This window comes from Camelus bactrianus, chromosome 3 (genome assembly GCF_048773025.1).
Source record: "Camelus bactrianus isolate YW-2024 breed Bactrian camel chromosome 3, ASM4877302v1, whole genome shotgun sequence".
Taxonomy (NCBI): Eukaryota; Metazoa; Chordata; class Mammalia; order Artiodactyla; family Camelidae; genus Camelus; species Camelus bactrianus.
In genome coordinates, this window is record NC_133541.1 from 107,233,755 (window position 1) to 107,259,562 (window position 25,808).

The following is a 25,808-nucleotide window of genomic DNA, read 5'->3' on the forward strand; positions in this document are numbered from 1 at the left end:
TATTGCATGTAAATACATATATACAGTATACTGCACTTTGTTTTAGTTTACATAGTATGTACTAATTACTGTTTCTAAGAACAGATTATATCTTTAGCTTTTTAAATTTACATAGTTATCAAAGGAATTTTATAATAGTAAAAGAAAACCTAAATACCGATCAGTAAGTGATGGGCTAAGGAAATTATGGTAAATGTGCTATCATGAAATAAAATGCAATTATTATGCCAAAGGCAAAAATGAAGTTCTGTGTGAACTCATGTGGCATGATCTTTAAGACATTATCACAAAGTGTGAAAATCAAGATACAGAACAATGTGTCTGGCTCGCTCCCCTTATGTGAAAAAGAGAGGAAAGAATGTTGTATGCTTGTTTTTTTGTGGGTGCATAGACTAGGGCCAACAAACTACAGTCCACACAGGCCAAATCCAGCCTACTGCCTGCTTTGGTACAGCGAACAAGCCAAGAATGGTGTTTAGATTTTTTTTTAATAGTTGAAAAACAATCAAAAGAATAGTATATGTTTCATTACACATAAAAATGATATGAAATTCAAATTTCAATGTCCATAAATGAAGTTTTATTGGCATATAGCTATGCTTATTAATTAGTATGTTGTCGATGGCTGCTTTCTGAAAACAATGGCAGAGAGTTGAGTAGTTGTGACGAGACCGTAAGTCCTCTTTGAGGCTTATGAGTCTGAAATATTTATGATCGGGCCCTTTCCAGTCAAGGTTTGCTGACTCCTGGTCTAACTTATCTGGGAGGAAGCACTGGGAACTGATGACCCTGTCTGACTGTTCTGACGGGGGATGGAGCAGCTGGGGGATGGGGTAGGAGGGAGAATGCTCATGGTGTACCCTTTTGGACCTTTTTTTAAAAATATCATCAAAACAAAAGCTGTATGCTTTTGCAAGTGAATATACCAGGATGTACACGTGTAGAAAAATGTTTCAACAGATATACATCAAATGTATAACTGAGGTTACTCTGAGGGAGTGGCTGGCTAGAGTGGATTCAGGTGGCCTCTGTAGTAAAGATATTTTTGAAATATTTTACGAGGAGAATCACTGCATGTGTAACTTGTGCAATTAAGAATAAAGAACGCACACTTTCTAGAGCTGTGTGTTTTGTAAGGTTGTGGGCTGTGCGCGGTGACTCACTGTAGCTCCTGGCACAGGGCGTGGCCCAGTCTAGGTACTAATCTGGTTAGTGAGTGAACACAAGTGTTGGGAGTGAAGGCACTCAGAGGACTGCATGGTTCAGAAGGTGCTCTGGTGGGGGTGGAGAATTGCCTGGGAAGAAGGGAGGGAGAAGGGCAAGAGTGTCAGGAACACCATCCCTAATGCCCTCTCAGCCCAAGGCTGCCAGCTCCCCCTCATCTTTAGGCGCTGTGGTTGAGGAGTCCTAGCCTCTGGAGGGCTAGAGGCATTTTAGTGTCTCCCACTCTCCTTCCCTGGTAAGGGCCCCAAGTTTTTGTCCTTTACAGCCTCTCCTGAAGCACACTAGGGGGATCTAGCTAGGGGCTTGTACAAACCAGCTGAGCCTGATTCTTCCCAGAACTGCCTTTTCAGCAAACACCATCTGTGGTGTCACCACTCTCTGTGGGGAAGGACTCCTCCCAGCTGCCATCCACTGCTGCTAGAACCCTCTGCCCGGGACCAAGCCTGTGGTGGCTGCAGCAGAACTATATGGATGCTCAGGTGCCCAAGTACTTGCCTCTGGAGATATCTGGCGGCAGGGGTGTCTCATGTGGACATGGACAAACTGAGGACACCTCTTGTACTTGTCCTCATTCCTTTGTGAAAGATGGCATGAGTGGAGCCATTTAAAATAGAGCTGGCGTTCCTGGAAAACTGCCTTTCTCATCCTGTTTCCTGTACCTCTGAAGTGGACCAAACCACCAACATTCCAAGTCAGCAGAGAAACCAGAATGTCCTGTTGAGAGGACCGATCCGTGAACTTTTACCTGGTCAAGACTTCACCTGACCAGTGAAGTCCAAATCTAGCTTTACCTCATCTTTTATCAATGAATGCTTCACCTGATCAATTACCTCATTTTGCTCCAGTGAACTCCTCTTGAAAAACAGCTTACCTCATCTACCTCTGCTCTTCCCCATAAAACCCCTGAGGGCCATTTCCTGTAATCGGCACACCATTTGGGTTTCTACTGAAATCTGTGCACCCCAAATTGCAATTTTCTGATCCCAAATAAATGCTGCTTCTCTCAAACTGGATTCCTGTGGGTGTTTTTTTTTTTTTTTCTCCCAGGTTGACACTTTCTTCCAGAATCAAGGCCCCTATTTTATTCAGGGAATCCTTTATGATCAGTCAGTCGCTATTTTGGAGTCCAGATTGAGACCATGATACAGGCCTGGCTAATCAGAATGCTCCATTTTGCTGGTCACAGTGAATGGTTCAGAGGTGGGCATGTGACCCAGGCCCAGCTAATGAATGTCAGCCTCAGGACTTTTGCTGGGGCTGTGGCTGTGTGTGCTGGTGCTGTCTCTGACCTGGGGTTGCTACATGCAGAGCTGCATTGGAGCTGCTGATTGACTTTTCGCCATGGCAGAGAACAAGCCTGCCCGGGAACAAAGCTAAGACAGAAGGAACTGGAGCCGAGAACTGGAGACTGGTTGATGCCATTGTTTAAATTGGATTCAGCTACTCCCTGCCTTTTTAGTTAAATGAACTCCCCCCCGACCCCCAAATTTTGTTGTTGTTTTTTTGCTTAGACTGGTTTGTAGTGGCAAGAATCGTGACTGCTACCCAGAGTTGTCACAGCCAAGCTTCCTATCAGATTCTCTGAACATTTCCTGGAGATTTCATTTCCACCCCCTCTGCTGTGCACTTGGGGCCCTGTATCAGCCCTTTCTCAGCTGCCCCGAGGTGGTCTGCTTTTCCAGCCTGTTGGCTCTCACCCTTCTCTCAGAGTAATGTGTCTGAAGCACCTAGACCTCCTCTCCTCCCCTCAGCGTCAGCCTACTCCTCTAGGTGTGTTTAATCCTAGATTCCAGCCCCCCGATTATCCAGGCCTGCTGTCTTAAGCCCTGTGCCCATTTATGACTAAAATGAAGTCCAAGATATGACCATTTTTTGTTCTTTTTTTAAACTGAAGTGTAGTCAGTTTACAACGTTGTGTCAATTTCTGGTGTACGGCATAATGTTTCAGTCATACATACACATACATATATTCCTTTTCATATTCTTTTTCATTAAATGCTACTACAAGATACTGAATATAGTTCCCTGTCGTTTTTTGTTCTTTAATCTTTATCAAGCACTTCCTGTATGCTAGACTCTGTGCCAAGTGTATTACATGCATTACATTCCTCTCAATAATCCTGTTGGGTAGGTTTTATGATTATTATTCTCATTTTCAAGAGGAGGAAGCAGTGGCTTAGGGAGATGATGTAACTGACCTAAGGTCAAACAGAGCTGGGACTGAACCGTGGAGGCAACCGACCCCAGAGCCGGTGCTTGTGACCACTGCTCCTGTGCTTCCAAGCTGAGTGAGCAGCAGGCTCACTTAGGGCGCTGGCGCCCATTCCATGGCCGGCCTGCTCTGAGTGAGGACTGCGCACACCTGGGATGGGATCCGGGCGGCTGCCTCTTTAACAAACGCCGAGAGGATGCAGATGCGCAGGTTCCCAGGACCTCAGAGTAGCCATTGTCCCCCCATCAAGGACTTTGGCCTTAGAAAGGACTTTAACATTCCTAGACCTATTTGTGCAGGAACTGAATTTCTGCCCTGGCTGAGAAATGATTACGATGCAAGACAAACTTCTTTGCTGACAGAAGGAAAAGAGAGATCAGGGGTATGTGGGATGAGCAATTCATGCCTGGGAAGAAAACAAACAAAAAAGAATAACATCATGCCACTCTTCAGGGGTGAGGATAGGGGTGAAGGTATGGACTCTAAGAGGAAGCGGTGTAAGCCGGGGCCTGAGGCAAATTCAGATTTTATAGGCTTTCTTTACCTTTCCTTGTAAAGACATGGCTCTCACTGCCCTCCAAGGATGAAGTTCAAAGCCCAGCATGAGCTGGTTGTGTACTCTTGACACCTGACTTACAGTTATGCTGTTCCACCTACCTAGAAGGCTCTTCCCTTTCCCTTCTTTGCTTAATGAACTTCTACTCATTCTTCAGGTCCCAGCACTGATAGTGCTTCCTATGGGAAGTCTTCCCTGACCACCAAATCTGGCTTAAGTGTCCCTTCCTCAGTGCTCTGTTAGTGCCCTATAATACATCTTGACCTTACCCTCATATTGTATTTTATGTGTCTGATCCCTGAATAGACTATGAGTTCCTGAAGGAAAGCCCATGTCTATATTCTCTACTGTAATCTCAGCATCAGGCCCATAGTAACAATCCATTGGATAAATAAATGAATAAAGGTGTCATGAAATCAAAACAGATAGCCTGAGGCAGTTCCTTGCAGTGATCATTTTGACCACTAGCTTTCAGGCCACCATGACCACGCAGTTGGGATGGGCTGGGAGTGGAGGTAAAATTGAACCATGAGCAGATTGATGGTGTGAGGCAAGACTTCGTAGGGGCCTCCAGTTTTCTCTAGACTAATTGCTGGAAACCCTTCTGAGCCCTAAGTTTGTATGTATGGAATACTTCGCTAGGGTAATTGCCTTCCTCCAGAACCCCATCTCCATAAAGGGTTGCATCTTCACACTGCACATCAAATGCTTTCAAATTCTCTAAAGGTCTTTTGCGTACCAAAGAGGTTTTTTGTTTTTGTTTTTGTTTTTTGGTTATTGTTATTGTTTTTGCCATTGATTGCTTAAAACGGTTTTATAAATTACTTTTTTTAAAATTACTGTTTGGAAAAAAAGGTGAACTTACCATTTTTAGAATCTGAGCTCCTACTAGGTCCAATCTTTTACTCTGTAGTTTATCCAAAGCTTCTGTTTTCTGGCTTAAGAAATAACAGGAATTTATACTTCTTTTACTCCTCCCTTCCATCACAAAGCCAAGTTGGCTTCTTTTTCAAGAATCCATATTTCATAGAAAGTCAATGTTTTTTTACATTCCCTCCTGAGAATTCCAGGGTATATGACATGAGACAACTACACTGTTGAAATGTGGCCGCTGGGCAGCAGGCTGGGCTTACTTACTGGCTGTTAATAGTTCAGTACACTAGCCTCCCAGTGCTATGATTTAAATTTGGGCACAACAAAATGACACATCAGTACATGCCATGAGCGTTCTAGCTCACTCACAAATAATTAAAATCAAAAATTTAAATTGAGCTATGTCAAGAATTCAGAGTACCAAGCTGATGGCTAGCTAGTGTGCCCATAGCCCCCAGCAGTCCCACATTGTTACTATAATGTTTAGAATTAGAATGTTTTTCTCTGGAAAGTAACGTGAGCCTCAGTTTGGCAGAAATTTAGTCACTTGGAGTCACTTGGAATCAGGAATTCGTGTTGGTCTAATGAGGTTAATTCTTGACTACCCTGTTGATGTTCACATGACTGTGTTAACCTCTCTGAGTCTTTGCTTTCTTATCTCTGCAGTGGAGGCGGCAAGACGGCCAGGCCGGGTCTGCAAGGTGGGGGGGGGAGCCTCCTCTTTGTGCATATATTTGAGTTGGAGCTGGTTCCAGACCAGTGCAGCCTCTGAAGCAGTTACAAAGGCCTCTGGCAATCTTGCTTTGCTGGGCTCCTCAGCCCATGCCAGTCTCTGGCCATTACAACCTTCGTATTTGAACAGTTTGGGAATTATTTAGAAATAGCCTTATTTAAACTTCTCACAATCCAGCCAGTATGGCAGCCATAAAGATTGCTTTGTGGTTCCTTGAGCTGTTGATTGGAGGGTGTGGGAAACAAAAGCTGAGTTAGTCAAGGGCTTTGCCCTAGGATTGCCTAAAGTGGCACATAGGTAGTGGGGGCTGGGCTAGGGCCCAGGGCCCTGGGAGCCCGGCAGTGCCTTTGCCTCCCCTGAGCTATTTCCAAGTGCTTTGTGTGTGTGTGTGTGTGTGTTTGGAGGGGGTCAAAATGTAAAATGTTTTGTTTTCTGTTTTGGGGAAGGTAATTTGGTATTTATTTTGATGGGGGTACTGGGGGTTGAACCCAGGACCCTGGGCACGCTACCACTCAACCACAGCTGTCCCCTGGAGGGGTCAGTGTGAATCATTCAGCCACAGTCCTCTCTCAGTGAGAATGTCGTAGGAGCCAGCAAAATGGATTCAGTGCTGGGCTCGCTGTTACTGGCCAGGGGAGTGGAAACTAGAGGAAAAGAGACCCCGTCCCTGATCTCAGAGACCCTGTGGTCTAGTCAGGAATGCAGAATGTCAGAAACCGAAAAAGATAATAACATAAAGCAAGACTCTTTGTAACTCCAGTGTTAGCTGAGGTCGTGTGTCCTTTGAGATTAACACTGTTGGCTGGAGCCCTATTCCTCCTCGGTAGGAAGCCTGGTGCCCTCCTAAGGTTTCCACAAGTCCCCAGGGAAAGTCCCGCTGTCCTCCCTGTGTCCCCAGGCTCTGGGTTCCTGTTCTCTCTGAGGCTTTTTGATTCCAGGGTGACTGGAGCCATCTTTCCTCATTTGCCCCTCAAACCATCCCTCCAGGGATTTGAGTGCAGCCAACTTTGTCAATGTTGCTGACAAGGTGTGCAAGGGCAACTTAACAGCTGGCCAGCCCTGCACCCGGAGACCTCTTCCCTGGCCACCCCCCTGCACAGACCCTAGGACAGCATTTGGATGCCTGGCCCATTGCCCTTAGAGTCCACTTTTCCTCCCATGGGAATTCCCCAGGAATGCAGTTTCCCTCCCTGTATCACCAGGAGCAATGGATTCTCCACCTCCATGGATACCTATGTGCTTCCACATTCAAATTCATTAATGTGGCGCACTAAGGAAAGGCCAGCTCCCTTTTGAATTACGTACCATGTGCAAACTATTATTTATTTCCCAAAAAACCAAGTAACTTTTTGAAAGGGGCCTTCTTCTTAGGATCTCACCTTTACTGCAAAGAGAAACCAAAAAAGTCTTTGATTTTAACCTGTGTCTCTCTTTCTCCCACCAGCCTCTCCAAGGAAGTAGTTGAGAGATTTATTTTTCCACTGATAGGAATTATGCCTTCTCTCTTAAAAAATAGAAGTCATTACCATGAGTTTGAATTTTAGAAGACATTGTTTTCTCACTCTGCTCCATTTATAATGCGTCCCGTTTCTTCACTCAACAAACAGATGCTCTAGGGGTTCTACGGAAGGTGGATTCTGTCTGGACTAGAGCGATCAGGGCGGGCTTCATGGGAGAGGTGGGACTTGACCTGGAATGTCAGGGCTGGGAGAGGGAGAACTTAATTAGGTGAAGACCAAGGGCGGGGCAGGTAGAGAGTGGGAGTGGGGATTGACAGGTGCAGGGAATGAATAAACACCCTCATCCAGTCAGCAAGTACTTCTGTGGCTCCACACAGTACCAGCCCTATGCTAGGTCTGGGCTAGAGCCACAAACAGCTACAGGTGATCCCAATAGAGAGTGAGCCATGGGAGAAACACGGGGTCATCAAAGGGGAGGGGTCTGCCCCAAGGGAGACCAGGCTGGCTGCCAGGAGGGAGTGACGGTGATGCTGAGACAGGAGGATGGGTAACAGTGAGAAGCAGCGCTTCAAGCAGAGGGAACGTTGTTTAAGAAATTCCTAAGTCAAGAAGACGTCCGACCTGGTGAGATCTAGAGCTGGGGGAGGGAAGGTGAGTGAGGCTGGGGAGGTGTGTGGGCAGGACAGGGCAGGTGGGCTGTGGAAGAGGAAGGACGTCATCCTGAGGACAGTGGGAGACACGGAGGTGTTTTTAGCAGAGAAGCAGCATGATCAGTCTGGACTTTATGATGCACCTGGGCTGGGCTGGTGGGCAGATTGAAGCGGGAGGAACAGGAAGCAGAAGGAGTGCTTGGAAAGGGATTGCAGCAACACAGAGGAGCTCTGCCGCCTGGCTAGGGCAGGGGGTGTGGTGCTAGGACACCAGTGGGCAGGGATGGTGCCTGGGACCGACCTCACAGTGGGGACGCAGAGGAAGAGGGATCTTGCAAAGCATGGCCTCCAAGACAGGTCGGGTGGCTGTAGGGGTGATGCCAAGGCAAGGGAGCTGCCCCTCTTCTCCAAGAAGGGGTGCTGCACCACAGGTTTCCCCAGGAGCAAGACAGGAGCTTGATGTCCAAGATGGGCACAGCAGAGCGTTGATTTGCTCACAGAGCGAGAAAGTTCATCACTTTCTCATTCCTCCCTCAGCCTCCCAGGAGAGATCCTCAGCTGGGAGCTAGCCTGTCTCCAACACCTCTGACACTTGCTATCCTCCCTATTCTACAAAGAGCCGGCCTCAGGCTCAATGCCTGCAGCAGGCCACAGTGTCTAGCGGGACTTGCTAACCTCTCCTTGCATTTATTTTTATGACTGCCTTCCATTTACGGTAAGTGAAATCAGATTTCTGGTTAGAGCAGTGATAATCAAGTTTTGTTTTTAAACAAAGGCATTTAGACTAAGGGGAAGAAACAGGCCACCTTGAAAAATGTATTAATCATGGTATAGATGTTAGAGGGATTTCACACAAGTCAGAGGGAGGACTTTGACAGAATGGGGAACACTGCGATGGTAAAAACAGCACTGGGTTTAGAGTCACGCAATCATGCGTAAGTAGCATCCAGCAAATGACCTGCCCCGCTTCTGAAAGTGGGGATGAGAGCCTCTGTCCTCCTCTGGTAGGTCTCCTGTGGACTGGTTGATGTCATGGAGAGGAAAAGGGCCCCAGGACTCTGCAGTGCCTGCCAGTGAGGGGTGGCTCCTGGGACCGTCCTTGTGTCAGGCTCAGGACAGATGATCTCCACCCTGGTCTTCCCAGTAGGTCTCGGCTGTGAAGGTAGGAGTTAAAGGTGTAAGATGAGATTAGTGTGGTTTTCTTCCCAGGACCTTTTTGGCTCCTCAAAGATATTAAACCTGAAAAACAAATCTCCCCAAAATAAAGCATTTAAGATAAGTTGTCCAAAGTCTAGGTAGACTTGGCTTTCCCAAAGTGATGTCTAAAAGTCAAGCCATAGGGAAGTTTTGAATGTAAAGCTGTGCCCAGTGTGGGCTCAGTACAGTTTCTGGGCACAGAGGGCAGGGTGACCAGACCGTGGGGTCAAGGGGAAACGGCCCCTCCGGGACCCAGGAATTGCCTCTGTTGCAAGACTGAGAACTCCACGCCCCCTCGCTTGGGGCTTCCTCTTAAAACTTTCAGTCTTGGTAGTAGGCGTGCTTCTGCCCACTCCCCAGGCCTGGGTGGTGGCCGGGAGCTTGACCAGGCAGTGGCAGTGCCAGACCGAAAGACGGGGGATTTCCTTCAGAGCACAGATACAGTCCTGCAATTCAGTCCATCTCCTTTTCCCTTGTTGACTGTCAGTCATCGCCTACTAGAAGGTACCCCAAATGAGGGCAGAGCTGTGTTCCCTCCTGAGCTCCCAATGCCTGTGACAGGGTCTTGCACTGCATTAGGGCGTGTTAAAGGAGCAAGGGGACAGGAAGGGCCAGAAATGTGATCCTCCTTCTCTGCTTCCTCACAAGGTTCCAGGCAGGTTAGTTGGAGCATGACTGAGAAATGTGGAGTTGGGAGGGAATTAGAAATCAGCTTTTTCTTGCCTCTGTGACCTCATCCTCTATAAAAGGGATTAAAGGAAGAATCCTTTCAAAATGAAGTTTAGAGAATTAAAACTTGCTCTGAGATAAAAACTCTAAAGCAATATTTAAGGAGCATTGGTGTGTTTCCAACAGCTACCTAAGTCACAAAATTGTTCCTGTTGCGGTAGGGTCTGGAAAGAAGAGGGTTGCATGCGTTTCCATGGGATAATGCGGCTGGAAGGGGATAGTCTGCCCCAGTTCACTCTGAGGAGGTAACTTGGTTAAATGAAGAGGGCTGCCTGAGCCTAATTTTCATGCCAAACCATCCACCACTTTGCTCTCCACCTGGATTTAAACCCCAGTTCAGCTACTTGGTAGCCATGGGACTTTACACAAGCCACTTTGCTTCCTTGAACTTTGTTTTCTCATCTGTAGAATGGACGTAATAATAGTACCTCTGTCATGGGACTGTGATAAGGATTAAATGAATGAACGTATGTAGAGTCCTCAGGACAGTGGCTCCCACATAGTAGATGCTCAATAAACATCAGCTTTATTTCAGATTCCAAGACTCTAAAAGCATTATAAACCATTCTGAAGGAAAACATGTGATTTACAGTCACTAGAAAATAAAATGTACACACAATGATGAGATAATTTTCAAGAGAAGTGTTTTGTCATCAATGAGTTGAGATTTTTCTTCCTACACAGTCTTTTGTTTTTTTTTTTTTTTTTGAACTTTAAAGATCAGATTTATTTGGAGAAAGCAAAAAAACCCCCCACAACCCAGAGGATGGGATTTAACATCTCAAGACATCTCCCAGGTATTAAGTCTGCAGATTACAAATCATTTTCATAGAAGATATTTTTGTACAAATTTTACATGTGTTGAGGAGCCTCCTACATAGTCTTGGTAACTTTCTTAAAGATGTGTGGTCTCTCTTTATAAACCATAAGCTCCGACATGGTAGAGGCTTTCTTTTCTTTTCTTTTCTTTTCTTTTCTTTTCTTTTCTTTTCTTTTTTTATATAAAGATTTTTTATTGAGTTATAGTCATTTACAATGTTGTGTCAAATTCCAGTGTAGAGCACAATTTTTCAGTTATACATGAACATACATATATTCATTGTCACATTCTCTTTCGTTGTGAGCCACCACAAGATCCTGTATGTATTTCCCTGTGCTACACAGTACAATCTTGTTTATCTGTGACGGAGGCTTTTTTGAAGTTAAGTGTGGGTGACTTCTGCTTCTCCTCAATGGGCAAACTGAGGAGACTCCCTAAAACTTAACAATTATAGCTCCATTTTTAAAAAAATCAGTAATTTAAAAGTAAACCACAGATTTATAATTATTGCCTGACAACAAAGATTATACTTTGAAATGTAATAAACTGCTTGTGAACATTTGCAGCAAAAATCAACTTATATATAATACATTTTTATGTCCCCAAATTAATACAATGATTTCTGACCTAAAAAGGGATCACACATGATTAAATTTTCTCTTATATTTTCATCCACCTCACCCCATCTCTTCCAAATGCAGCAGGATCTTTCCCCCATGGTGTCAATTTAGGAGGAAATTTTGATTTCTACTCCAGATCCCCCCACCCCGACCTTCCTCTGGAGTTTGCTTCCCATGACCACATGCGCATAGGCTCATCTCTTTCCTAAAATTCAACTTCCAGCTGGAGAAAGCAGGAGAAACCAAAGTCCTAGGATATGAGGACACTAGGGATCTGGTCTGAGACACTCCCACAAATGAGCTATGACTATCTTCCTGTTAGAGGCACTTCCCAGTTATCCTCCTGAAACCTAAAGTGAGTCTCTCCTCTGGGAGAAGGGGAAACGGCTTGCTGCACGTACTTTACTCCCCTTCTGTCTGTTAAAAAGAGCAAGCCTTGCTATGGAGCTCAGCCCTAGAATTTGAATTTCCTGTGTATATCCTATAGCCTTAATCCCCGTTTTACAGGCGAAGAAAGGGTAAGCAGCACATGGGGTTACATCCTATAGGTCATTCCTTCAAAAGGGTTTGCTCTGTTTTGTTCTGAGCGCCTAGTCTGTGCCAGACCATGCGTCCGGCGCTGACGACACAATGGTGAGCGAGACTCGTCCATGTTTTTCTGGAACATGAGTGTCTTTATCTGTGTAATGGGAACAATAATCATGGAATAATGACTTGGCCCTTTTCAAGGGGTTGTGTGGGGATCAGATGAGCTAATGGATGTAAAAGCGCCTTATCAAATATTAAAGCACTCTATAAATATGAGGAATGATCAGGTGTATCGTGAAAGAAGAAAATGTTAAAAAAAAAAAGAAGGCTCGGTTTCCTGCACCATTTATTTAATGATAACACAACAACAGCAACCATTTATTGAGCACTACCTACATGTCATCTCTTTTACACACACACTCTTGCTTGTAAGAGCAATCCCACAGGAGTAGGTTTCCATCTCTTGCAGGGGGCAGGGCATATTGCCCTGGGTCACCTGAGTATGTATCAGGATTGAGGCCAGCTCTCCAGACAGTTTCTCTTTTGTCAGGGAAGGCTGAAGGTAGGCTTGAAGAGGAAGAGGGGGTGGATGCATTTCCCTCTCAATTACAGAGGCAAAGATGAGGCCCAGAGGCTCCAGGGAACTTCTCAGAAAAGAGACAGGAACTAGCAACCAGAGACAATGACTTAAGGGCTTTGTAAGTTTCTAAACCCCTATGACTTCCCCTTACTGGTTCTTCCATTATTCAGGCCTTGGCCTACATGGAGGAGCAGTGAAATCCGCCCTTCAGCTCACCGTATGTATTAAGCACCTACTCTGGTACCAGGCAGACCCAAGGAGATGGAATCTGGGACATCTCTTCAGAGGAAGGAGGAGGGAGTCCTGTTCCACACCCACGGTGGTCGAGTATGAGAACCCCAAATGACCGAGGGCATGAAGGTAGCTCTAAAGAGGAACAGAAGGCCCACTGTCTGTAGAGCCTTCAGGGAAGAGGAAAAGGGGAACACGGGGACAGGAGTCCAACCTGATCCTGAGCTGGGGGAGCCGAGGAGGGAGAGGACTGCAGATCACAAGGCTGAGTGAGGGCTTGGACTGGACTGTGTCCTCACTGGCTCTCCAGGCCCTGAAGTTCCTCTTCCTCCTCCCCGCCTCCCTCCCCCTGCTCCACAGGGGCCCACCCGCATTCTCATTCTCGGGGGAATCATAGGCTAAAAATAAACAGTTGCCACCAGACTCGGCCCAGGGGAATCAGTTCAACAGAAGCCCTCTGGGTAGTGGATTGAGGCTGGGCCAGGGGATGGAAGGGATGACAGCTAAAGGTCCTAGGACCCCCTAACCAGTGATGCAAATAACCCCCCCACCCCCGACCTGGCTCTTTGAGAGCCAGGCCTTCTAGCCTTCAGCTCCATGACCTTCTACGGCTCAGAATATTTGGATCCCAGCAATGTCACTGTGCCTGCTGGAGAGATAGAGCATGTGGCAAAAAATAGCTTTACCCCCTTGCAATATTCCTACCCATAACTGGACACGGCGAGTCTTTATCAGTCCAAAGGCATGCTATCCCACTGGTGCAAAGGTGCTTTTCTGGGAAGGCAGAACCCATGACTCCTCAGCTCAGAGAGGACTTCTTGAGGCTCTCGTTACTGACAGAATGGTTGGAATCCTTTGGATGGAAGTCCAGCCTTCAGAGCAGGAGGAGGGGGTGAGGATGGGCTGATGTCAACTGACAGCACACATTTGTCATCTAAGGAACCTTCCTGGGACTTAGCTGTCCTCTACTCTTCAGCCTGTGTCACTGACAAATGCGAGTCCACTTCCAAAACATACTTGATGGACTCAAGGAATGTCATTCCAAAGGAGTCAGTGCTTGGACTTTGTCTATAGGAATCCAGAGGCTGGGAGCCCTGCCTCGCTCCATGTTAAATCCGTCTTTGACTATATAGAGACAGCACCTCCAGCGACAGGCAGCACGGTGCCTCTAATAACATGAGTAACAATGGTAGCACCACAAACCAAGCAGTGCTGAAGTACCAAGCACTGTGATCATGACTTTACGTGACTTTATGTGGGTTATCTCATTAAAACCTCCCATGTTATAGTTTTATACCCATTTTACAGGCAGGAAAAATGAGGTACACAGAAAGTTGTTGCCGCTTTGTACATACATAGGGAGGAATGGAGCCTAGGTCTTACTCCAGATCCTATACCCTGAACCCTACAGGAAACAGTCTGTTTCAGATGCAGGACTTTGAGGGAAAAGGCAAGGGAGGCCACAAAGCCAGTGCAAAAGTCCCAAAACACTTCCCGGGCGAGCTGTCATTGTACCCTGTCCACTGCTGTGACCTCAGCACCTGCTGGTCCCCACAGTGCACGTGAGCCACCCTGACCTCCTGCAGTTTTGCACGTATAATTCCTTCAGCCTTGAATGCCCTTCCCTCTGCTCTGAACCTTGCTAACTCCTGCCCATCCTGCAGGTCACAGCTTCACGGTCCTTCTGCAGGGAAGCCTGGCCTGGCCAGGTTTGTTCTCCCCACACCGTGTACTTGCATTTTCCAGGCTTTGGCAAAGTTCTCATTGAAATACATGTTAGAATCATTCTGTGGTTAGTCAGTGTCTCTCTGACTAGGATGGAAGCTCCAAGAGGGCAGGAACTGTGTGGATCTTGTTCACCAGGGTATTCCTATGACTCAGCATGGTGCATAGCAGGTATTAGGTGCTCAGTAAGTATATTTGGATGAAAGAAGGAAGGAACAGGTGAATGAATGATTTGTTGAATGTTGACTGAATAATCTGAACAGTGATTGCAAAAGGAGCTGGCTAAGAGGGAAGTGGAGGCCGGGGTGCAGAGGGGGAGGTAGGGGTGTGGGGGAGAGGCTGCCATGAGGTACGAGTCTTGTTAGGGGTGGTGGTGGAGAGGGACAGGAAGGGACTGGATGACCTTTAATGAACTAGATCACCCTGAGACTCTGTCCAGCTGTGAAATGCTTTGACTTGACAAGAGGATGGGCTGGCTTCCTGGCTGTTAATCTTTCAAGGTCATTCTCCCCAGGGTCCTCTGTGTTTCCCTGAACAATCGATCAGAATAAATCCCACCATATGGGTTCTGAACCTTGTGAGGAAACAACTGTATAAAATTGCTTTGAAATGGTTCTGGTGGAAGCTTCTCGCAGCCATTAATTCTGGTGGGTGGGATTCCTGAGGGCTTTTGCTTTCAATGACATGCACTTCTGTAATGATTGAATTCTTCCTCCCTCTCTCCCTTCCTTCCTTCTTTTCTTTCCAACAAAAATGTATATAACCTTTGTAGGCAGAGTAACAAAGCCAAGTTATAAGATGTTTTCAAATATTTAGGGGATGGAAGTGCCTCTGTAAGAAGTTTCTGGTTGCAGAGATTGAAGAGAAGGAGGGAGGAGGGATTGGAACTGAGTGGCTGAGTTCGAATGACAATATCATTAGTCACTTTTAATTCTTCTTATTTTTAAAAACTAGCAGGCAATAAAATTGGCTTTTTTTTGTGTACATTTCTATGAATTTTGATGCATGTGTAGATTTGTGTAACTACCAGCACAGACAGGATACAAATCAGTTCTATCAGCCCCCAAACGACCTAGAGTTGCCCCGCCACAGTGACACTCTTCCCCAGACCTACCCCTGCAACCGCTGATCTGTTCTCTCCACTGCTCTAGCTTTGTCTTTTCAAGAATGTCATATAAAAGTGATCATGTAGTACGTAACTCTTTAGGACTGGCTCCTTTCCTGTTCATTCAGCTGTTGCGTGTATCAAGAGTTTCCACCTTTTTTTTTTTTGCTGAGTAGCTTTCTAGTAGTATGGATTTGCCACAGTGTGTATATCTATTTTTCCCTTAAAGGACATTTGGATCATTTCTAGTTTTTGATGATTATGAATAGAGCCGCTATAGATACTTGTGTGTAGGTCTTTATGGGAACATAAGTTTTCATGTCTCTAGGGTAATCACCTAGGAACAGGATTGCTGATCATATGTTAAATGTAGACTTAACTTTATAAGAAACTGCCAGACTGTTCTCCGGAGTGGCTGTATGCCTCTGCACTCTCACTGGCAGTGCGTGAGCGTTGCAGTTTTTCTATGTCTTGATGGCACTTAGTGTTGTCAGATATTTTTTAAGCCATTCTAATAGATGTGCAGTGGTACCTCATCATGGCTTTGTTTTGCACTTCCATAATGACATAAGGGTGTGCTATTGAATATCTTTTTGTGTGCTTATTTGCTGTAATGTATCCTTTTGGTAAAGTATCTGGTCAACCTTTGGTTCATTTCTTAATTGGGTTGTTTGTTTTTTTACTGAGTTTTGAGAGTTCTTAATATATTCTAGATATAAGCCTTTTGTCAGATATGTGGTTCTCCCAGATTGTAACTTGCTGTTCATCTTCTTAACAGTGTCTTTCACAGAGCAAGCATTTCTAGTTTTGATGAAAATTTTTATCACCTTTTTCTCTTATAGATCATACTTTTGATTTTCCATCTAAGAACTCTTTGCCTGGCTTTGTAATTTTTTAGACATCATTTTGTGCTTACTTTCTTTGTGCCAGCCCGGGCAGCCCACACTGCTTAATCCACTTGATTCTCACTGTGATCCTTTTAAGTTGGTACTATTTTTATATAACCTCATCTTACAGGGAAGGAAACTGAGGCATGGAGAGCTTAAATAATTTGCCCAAGACTCACCTGGCTTTCAGTGGCAGAGATGGGTTCAAATGCATGCTTCCAGGACCTTTGAGCCCACCTTCTTCACCACTTGGATCAGGTTGAAACTTTGCCCGCGGAATCTCTCATTGGAAAGTCATCAGAGCAAGGAAACCAGTAACGTTTGCTCCTTCTTGTCATTCAGTTCTTAGCTTAAATGTCACCTCCTGAGGGAGACCTTCCCTGGCCTCTCCATCTAAAATAGCCCTCCCCTCCCTCTCCTTTTCACCTCCCCTCCTTCCTTTCTTCTCTTAACCGAGAATGAGTCTCTCCAAAGCACATTCCATTGTCTGAAATGTGTTAGTGTTCTTCTATTATTTGTTTTCTTCTACATAATCTTTAGCTTCCCCAGAAGGCCCAGAGTGAGTGCTCACCAAATACTTGTTAGCAGATGTTCATGGATGGATGGATAGATGGATGTATGGATGGACGGACAAACAGACTGATGGATGGATGAATGGACAGATGAACTGCCTCAGTTGTAGAAATTTGTCTTATCAAGCAAGAAAGGACTACAGCCTTGGAACTAGTTGGGTTCTGGCGAGAAGAAATCCAAATACGTCCTCCATATAAATGTGTTTGTGTGTATGGACATTATGTACAGCATTTGTGTTCTATTAAATAGATTATATACATGCATATGCTAATATGTGGCACAAATATCTCTGAAAGGACACGTGAGAAACTGGCTTAGAACTGGATGACTGGGGCACTAGGGAGAGAAAGAGACTCTCTTCTCACTATATCCTCGTTTATTCATTTTGAATTTTCTACTCCGTGCATGTACTGCATGTTCAGAACATATATTTCTTTTCAGAATAATAATATCAGGCTTCTTCCCCCTGAAAGGCTGGGCAGCAGAGCAAGCCAAGAGGTTAATCAGAGGAAGTTGTTCATAAGACAATTAACACCTTCTTTCCAACCAGCAGCTAATCTGTAGGAACTGAAGCAAAGTAAGTGTTAAAGCAAGAAAGGTTTTACAAGAGTAGAGAGGCAGGCAACACTTTCTAAGTCATTATTAGTGACTTATTAAATAGAGCATATTAAATAAAATATATGCTCATTGCAGCAATTCAAACTTAAAGATGTATCTGAAGCAAGACACCCTCTAGTCCAACTCCTTTGACGCACTGTAATTAGAAATTTGATTTTCCTACTTTTTTTTTCTGCTTAAACAAGCATTCAAGGTGATTTGGCTATGTTTGTGTTGTTTTCTGTGAAAATAAAATCAAGCTGTAGGCATTATTCCTTAACTTTTTTTCAGAAGTTATTTTATGTTGGCACATACAGATGTACCTCATGTAGTAGCTACGTAATATGCAACTGTGTTGATGCAGTCAAGGTGTTTCTCGGTTCTTGTTATTATAAAAATGTGTCAGTGACTTCTTGTATCTATATGTTTATCTATCTATTTATATCACCATGTATTATGCTTTTATTTCTGAACTTTTTTGTGCATTGTTTTTGTCATAATATTTTAGAATATGTTTCCTAAAAGGCTGTAACATTTTTTTTTACAGTCTGACGATGGGTATCCCAGTGTTGGTTTCCTTATTCCTTCATCAGCCATGGGTGTTACCAATATTTTTCATTTTTGCTAATATTAGGAGACAGGTAGGAGCTCATTATTAAATTTTCATTTCCCTACTTACACACTGTGTGTTGCCTGTTGTCATTTCCTCCTCTGTACACTGTTCACAGTCTTTGCCCATTTTTCCATGGGGTCATTTGTATTTTTCCAGTTTATTTGCAGGAGAGTGTTCATGTCAGGGAGAGTAAGCCTTTGTTATTATGAAGTTAAAATATTTTCTCCCACATTCTCATTTATCTTTTGACCTCATTTGTGATGTCTTTTGTTAGATAGAAGTTTGAAATTTTTCTGTAATCAGATCTTTCTCTTTTCTCCTTCATAGCTATTAATAACCACGGATGTTTGTGTAACCCGGTGGTTTTCCTGCTGCGCTCCTAACCTTTGAGTTTCATGGAGATGAATGGTTGTCAGAGGGGTGGGAGTGAACCGGGCTGTTGCTGTTTGGAGCTCACCACTGCCCCTTCCTCTGTTTTTATCATCTTTCACGCGCCACCACCATCACTGTTGTAAAGCAGGCCCTAGGATCTGGAGCCAGAATTATTGGACAGAGTATTTAAACTCCCTGGGACATAGTTCCTTGACTTATTCATCTGTAAGATGAGGATTTAAAACAGTTCCTGCCCCTGGGATTGTGGTGAGGCTTCAAAGAGCTGCTACACAGGAAACCACTACTTCGTTAGCACTTTCCACGTGGCTGACCCTGTGCTGGGCGCTGTATGCACATCCATTCTCAGGCCAGAGGATTATCCTTGTTTTACAGAGCAGGAAACTGAGGCCCAGAGAACTTAGGTAACTTGCCTAAAGGCATAAGAGTAATGGAGCCAAGATTTGCATCCTGGTCCCTGTGTGACTTTGAGGCCTTGGTTCTTCTCTTATCTACTCTCTGTACCATATTGCTTTTTTTTTCCTTTTGCTGTGTGACATGATACCAGTATTGCTGTTTATTGAGCTCCTACTATGTTCCTGCCCGGGGCTAGGAGTTGGGGATCCAGCAGTGAACATGACAGCCCCAGTCCCTGTTGCTTACATCTACTGGATGAGGCAGTCATTAACAATGAGACAATTTCAAATTGTAGTTTGGTGCAGTTGGGAGCTGGGCAATGAGTGACAATCATGGCGACTGCTCTTTTACATTAGGGGATCGGGAGAGGCCTCTCTGAGAAAGTTCTGTTTGACTTACAACACAAAGAATGAGTAAGAACTGGCCAGTTGGAAACTGCAGCACATCAAATGGGTGGGATCCTTGGCAGAGAAAAAGCTTGGCCAGCTCCAAGAATGGACTGGAAGGTCAGTATGGTGGGAAAGTAGCCTATGTAGGAGAGGGTTTGAGGCGGGGAGGGAGAAGTCAGAGGATGCCAGAACATGCAAGGACTATGTGAGTTGAGATAAAAAGTCGGAACTTTATTCTGAAGGCAATGGGAGGCCATGGAGGGTTTAAGCAAGGAAATGCAGTCTAGTTGTGCCCTAAAAATCTATCTGTCAGAACATACACATACCACTAAGAGGAGGCAATTCTACTTCTAGGTAGATACCCAATAAGATGCATACTTATGGGTACCAAAGACAAAAATAGTGACAACTGCACTTTGTAAAATCCCCAAACTAAAAATGTCTCAAATGTTTCTCAGTGCTTGACTGAACAAATAATGATATAGTTAGACAATGGAATACTATACAGCAATGAACATGAACAAACAACTATATATAACAATGTGGATGGATCTCTCAAACATGATGATGGATGAATTAAGGCAGATATAAAATAATACACATTGTATTAATTCATGTATAAAAAGTTCAAAAACAGGCAAAATGAATCTATGCTGTTAGAAGTAAGGACAGTGATTATCCTGGGGAGTAACGGGAGTGACTAGGGGGTGCATACAGGGACTTCTGGGATGCTGGTGATGTTCTGCTTCTTGAGCTGGGCATTGGTTACACAAGTATCTGCAGTTTATGCAAACTCATCAAGCTTAAAGCTTATGATTGTCCAGGACTCTGTATGAATGTTCCAGTCTGTCCAGTATGTGAGCTTTGAACTGGAAAACAGGCAGGTGCAGTGAAGGGGAAATGAGGTAGGGCTGTTACAGAATCCCAGCGAGTGATGGTTGGCCCAGAGGGGTGTTGGTGGCGATGGATTGCTGAGAATGGGTTGGAGACACACGTTGGAGAGGAGCCCATGGGAAGGTAATGGTGGGGGCAGTGGTGGCTTGAGAGTGTGGGCAGGGGAATGGGAGGGCATCAGGACCATCTCTCCAGCTTCTAGTATGAGCACTTGGGTGGGAGGAGGTATCAGAACTAAGACAAGAAGTTGGGGGAGGAGCAGATTTGAAGAGGATGCTAAAATCCAAGGCCTCAGTTTTGGACGTGTAAAACTTGAGATGTTTCCAAAAGGCCACATTGTGGGAACAGATGGATATATGGATGTACAGTAAGATTTTATTTGAAAAAGACTTCTGCTTCTTAAGAAAAAAAAAAAGCACAACAACAACAAAACCCTGAAAGCTCCCGTTCTAGCCCTTTTTCCTTTTACAAAGCACTTTCAGTCCCATTATCTCATTCCATTTAATTTCATGACAAAGAATCTTGTCTGTATGGGAGGCAAGGTGGGGGTGGGGGAGGGGGAATATTGCTTCCTTATGTAGAAAGTAGAGATGTATTCATGTGTATGTGGCTCCATGAGCATGCAATGTTTATCCACTAAGAGAGGAGGCCCTGGGCTAGGAGCCTGGACTGACCTGCAAGGGCATCAGTCATGCCGAGCAGGCTGCCTGAGGCCCTGGACTCGGCTCTCACGGCAGGGGCCTGAGCTCAGAGGTCTGAGGGCCAAGTGTAATGGACAGAGAAGGTTTCCAACAGCCTTGGGCTCCTGGGACAGGCCACAAGTGCCAGAAACACATCCTGTTACCACTTGACTCAATCTGTCCCGGCTTCTCCCAGAGGAAAATGGGGCACACCTTTCCCCTGCTGTCCCCTGCAAAACTCCCCACGTCCTCAGGAAAGAGTTCTCAGCACAGGCCACTAGGCCTGGCCACGAAGAGGCTTTGTTTCTCATCTTTCACTCTTTTCGCCAGATCCTCTATGTTCCAGCCACGCAAGACCTTCTGTCTCCTGAATGCTCTACGTGCTTTCCTGTCTCCAGGCCTTTTCACCATCTGCTTCCTCTGCCGGGGATACTTGCTCGCTCTTCACTGGGGTCACCACTGCACATCCTTCACGTCTCAGCTTAACTCATTTTTGTCAGGGAGGCTTCCACTTTGTCTGAGCAGGAGCCCCTGACCTGCCCACCCGAGGCACCCAGCACTGCCCGGTGAGCTCCTCAGTCTTCCCAGTAAGACCCATTCAGTCTTTGCCACCAGGCTGTGAGCTCCAGGGCGGTGGGAGTTGTGTCTCCTTGTCCCCTGTAATCCAGCTCTGAGCCCAGTACTCAGCACGGGGACTGTGGACTGATTTTTCCCAGGACCTCCCAGCCTGAGGACTGTGCCCGTTCCCTGGTGTTGGGTGCCAGACATGTCCTCATAGCCGTGTACTCCCCTTGCTTTCTGGAATAAACACTCAGAACCCAGCCAGTGACCTTGAAGCTGGATGTTCCTTTGTTTACACCCTTGGTGTCCACTGTACTCTCGGGGACTTATCTTTATAAAATCCTCTGAAAATGCTCAAGAATATGACTGACCCCACACCTACTTTTTCGACAGAATACTTGGACATAGTTTATAGGCAGATTAGAGCCAAAACTTGGGCACCCCCCACCCCCACCCCAAAGGAGCAATGAAGGTCAAACAACTCATTGGGGCCAACTCAGCCGGAAATAGTATAATCCCATGAAGGCATCCAACAACAGTGTGGGCAGTGACAGTGGAAGAGGCAATAGTCACAAAGCATCAGGGGGTCCAAAACTGTCATGAATACCTTTTGCTATAGCAATTCCACCTTGAGGAAATCATTTTGATAAAATAATGCATGGAAACAAAGAGGAATTTATGAGGCTGTTTACTGTAGCATTGCTCATCAGAGTGGAAAAAATGGAAATCATCCAGATATCCAACAACAGGAGACTAGTTAAAAGTGGAAATTCAGACAATACCCTGCCACATTACAAATGCTGTTGGGGCAGGGAGGGTGTAGCTCAGTGGTAGAGTACATGCTTAGCATGCACAAGGTCCTGGGCTCAATCCCCAGTACCTCCATTAAACAAATAAATAAATAAACCTAAGTACCTACCCTCTCCTCCTAAAAGAAAGAAAGAAATTTAAAAATTAAAAAAAAAAAAAAAACAACAAAAAAGAACAAATGATGTTGGGCAAACTGACATGAAAGTGTATCCATGACACATTGTGTGTGTGTGTTAGGACCTGTTGAGTGACAAGTGACAGAAATCCATCTCAAAATGGAAGAAGTACAGGTTGGATTTGTTGGCCCATGGAATCCAAAGGTGAGTTGAACATTCAAATTTGGGAAGGGCAGCAGTGTGGCCAGATCCTAAGAACCAGAATCCAGACTCAGTTCCAGGACTCCCTCTCCATCTGCCATGTTTGCCTCTCCCTGTGTGCCAGACTCACTTTCTCACTGCAGACCAGATAGTGAGGAACAAGGTAACACAGGAAGTAGTCTACCTGAAGCTGTCCCCTAGCCTTAAATCCAGAAATCTCAAGAAAGGAATATATTGACCACCTTAGGTCAAGTGCCCAAATCAGAACCAGTCAGCTGTGGGCAGGGCAGCCAGGCACTGTGACTGGCCCTGCTGGGTCAAGACCTGCCTTTGGACCCATCCCCTAAGACCTGGGGAGGGGTCTCTTTGACTTAACATGAATGTTCCTGAATTAAACAGAGAGGAACATCATTTCCCAGGAAATGGAACTGGGCCTATAATCTTAATTATCCTCTACCTATCGATGAGGAAGATGGGTAACAAAATATTAAGCACAGTGAGGTCCCATTTCTGCAAAAACATAGCAGTGTAAGGGTGAAGCCATAGGGGGAAAAATGTCTGAAAAATTATTCTAAAATGTTAAAAGTGGTTTTCTCGCAGTTATGCTGTGTTTTCTACAATGGACACCAATTACTTGTGAGATTAAAACAAATTTTTGTTAATAGAGTTAATGGGGACTGAATCCAGGATCTTGTGCATGCTAGACATGCACTCTACCACTGAGCTATACCCTCCCCCTGAGATTACAAAATTTTAAGAGAGAAAAGCTATGTTGATACTATGAGTATTCAGGACCTCAACTCAAGACACTATCACTCATGGCTCTCTCCTTCAGCAAGTCCATGGTGTATTTGAAACACAAAAAATTCTGTGAGCTGCAGACCTCATTCATATCTCTAGTTATCCATCCATCCAACAAATGGATATTTACAGGGGCCCATAAGTGCCAGGTAGCAATATGTGCTTGAGATGTAGTAATGACTAAGGGCCAGCCCTGCCCGCAAGGAGCTCACAGTCTGGCAGAAGAAACAGCTGAGTACATAGCCAGTTATATTATAAGAAGCTCAAAACAGAAGTGTCAGCATTGTGCTAGGAAAATAGAGACCAAAGAACAACCTGTTCTGTTTAGGGGGCTCCTGAAAGGTAGTCTGGAGGCATTGGGCTTTGAACTGGGCCCTGCAGGTAGAGCCCACAGCAAAGGGCTTATGGGGTGAAGGAAACAGCATCTGCAAATGTGCAGAGTCCAGCTGCAGGACCTGGAGGCGGCCAGCAGTGGGGGTGCGGCGGGAAGTCTCAGGGAGCAGACAGTGAACTCCATTCACTAGGCGTTTAGTGAGCATCTATTATAGGTCAAGTTTTTGGCTAAGGACTTGCTGATGAGATAGGAAAGCTATTTGGGATGAGATTCCAGACAACCTTGAATATCATTCTCTCTCTTTTCCAATAAAAAAAATTGAAGTTAAAATGTGGGCTTATCACTTTTCCCCCAGGAGAGACAAAGATCTTCCCCCAGGGGGCCTTTCAAGTATCTTCAGCTCCTGCATCTCCACATTAGGGGAGGAACTGGGTGTGTGTTGGGGTAGAGGAGGGTCCCAACACCCTGGATCCTGAGTTTGTAATTCCACACAAGTGCCAAGGATGTTGGGAAACAAGATGTTTGGGGAACTTTCCCAGGGATTGCGATCAGAGTCAAGCTATGCTCAGAAGGTCCTAGCTGGGCTTTGCAGTGAAAACCCAGAACCACCGGCATTGCCCTCCCAGCTCCCAGTCTCTGGAGGGGTTCTGGGGAGGGGGGATCACTATCTCTGAAGTGTCTTTCATGCACTAAGCCGAATGACCTTGGCCTGAATCACTGAGGGTTATGTAAGATTAGGTAGCCACTTAGTCAAAAATAGCTCTCATGCTGACTCCAGCTCATAGAATAGCATCCAAGTGAAGGGGGCACAGATGGGCCAGGGCCCGGCACGCATGGGGAAATTCCCTCCCTGGTCCTCACTACTGGAAAATCTTTTGGGAGTGTGAGATGGGACTTCAGAACTGCTGACAGGTGATGGCACACACTTGTCTGTTTGGCAGCAGAAATGTGGCTGTTTTGCTGAAGCACAGACACCAAGGAACCATAAAGACAGAAATCCAGTGCAAACATTAAATTAAAAGTGAGTAAGAGCGGGCGGGGCGCAGAGAGAGCGCTGGGCCAGGAGTCCTCAGGTCTGCTACCACCATCAGCACTCTAGAGCGGCTCTTTCGTTAACTCGTTTGGCAAATACTTACCTGCCACCATGTGCCAGAGGCTATGCTCGCCTTGAAGGCGCGAAAGGCGGTGATGGATGCTGTTCTTACGGAATTTCAGCTTGTGGAAGCTGTCTTGTACCCCATCCTAATAATAACTAACCTTTTCTGGTATCTTCCCTGTGCCAGGCACTTTACAAGACATTGGCATTCACAGTGAACAAGCCAGACACAGTCCCATGCCGCATCCTCTAGGCTTACAGGCTAGAGGAAGAAACAGACAAATAACAGATGAAAACCAGAAATCGACCAAGTTATCTGTATAACAAAGATTCCAATAAAGATTTGCTAAGGACCCTTAGGGTCCAAGAGGAAGACCTGTCTGTTGAATGAGACTGTTCCTATCTTGTTCAGGACTTCTGCCTTGTGAAGGAGCATGTTAAGGCCCCCATACTGTCCCTCTGGAAGTGACATTGGGTAAAAGTCATTGGTACCCTGTGTGAGGAACAGGCCCTTTTCCACTGCTACTTAGAGTGAGTGTTGGTCTGATATTTTGGGAGGACAGTTTGACAACTTTCACCAGAGCTTTAAAAAGATGGCCAATATTAAGGGGTTATTAAAACAAATTGTTGTATATCCATAAAGTGCCATAAATGATTAAGTAGCCCTCTATACCACTGACATACACAGAGTTCCAAAGGTTAAGTTAAAATTTTTGATTCAAAAAGTTGTGTGTAGAGAAATTAGAACATTTGTGTACTGTTGATGGAAACGTAAAATGGTAACAGCCACTATGGAAAACAGTATGGCAGTTCCTTAAACAATTAAAAACAAAACTACATGTGATCCAGCAATCTCACTTCTGGGTGTATACCCAAAAGAATGAAAAACAAGTTCTCCAAGAGATGTTTTTACACCCAGGTTCATAGCAGCATTATTCACAGTAGATAAAACACGAAAGTAACCCAAATGTCATTGACAGATAAATGGATAAGCAAAATGTGGTACATACACACAATAAGATATTATTCAGACTTAAAAAGGAAAAAAATTCTGACATATGCTACACATGGATGAACCTTGACATTATACTAAATGAAATAAGCCAGTTGTGAAATACTGTGTTTTTCCATTTATATGGGTCACTTAGAGTAGTCAAAACCATAAAGATGGAAAGCAGAACGGTGACTGCCAGGGGCTACAGGGGAGGGGAGAGTGAGGTGTTATTG

The 25,808-nt window shown here is 45.1% G+C and overlaps 1 protein-coding gene across 7 annotated transcripts in view; it reads left to right on the plus strand.

Annotated features, from left to right (window-relative positions):
- Window positions 1-25,808, plus strand: part of ARHGEF37 (Rho guanine nucleotide exchange factor 37) — a 113,598-nt gene that overhangs the window by 67,903 nt on the left and 19,887 nt on the right. For 3 of the 7 annotated variants that reach the window (XM_074360913.1, XM_074360917.1, XM_074360918.1), the window contains exon 17: window positions 22,271-22,353. The exons of 3 other annotated variants lie outside the window; for them this stretch is intronic. The gene's annotated coding sequence lies outside the window, so the exon portion shown is untranslated. Of the gene's footprint in view, window positions 1-20,992; window positions 22,354-25,808 lie in introns of all 7 variants that reach the window. One more of the 7 variants, XM_074360916.1, reaches the window with a different exon arrangement.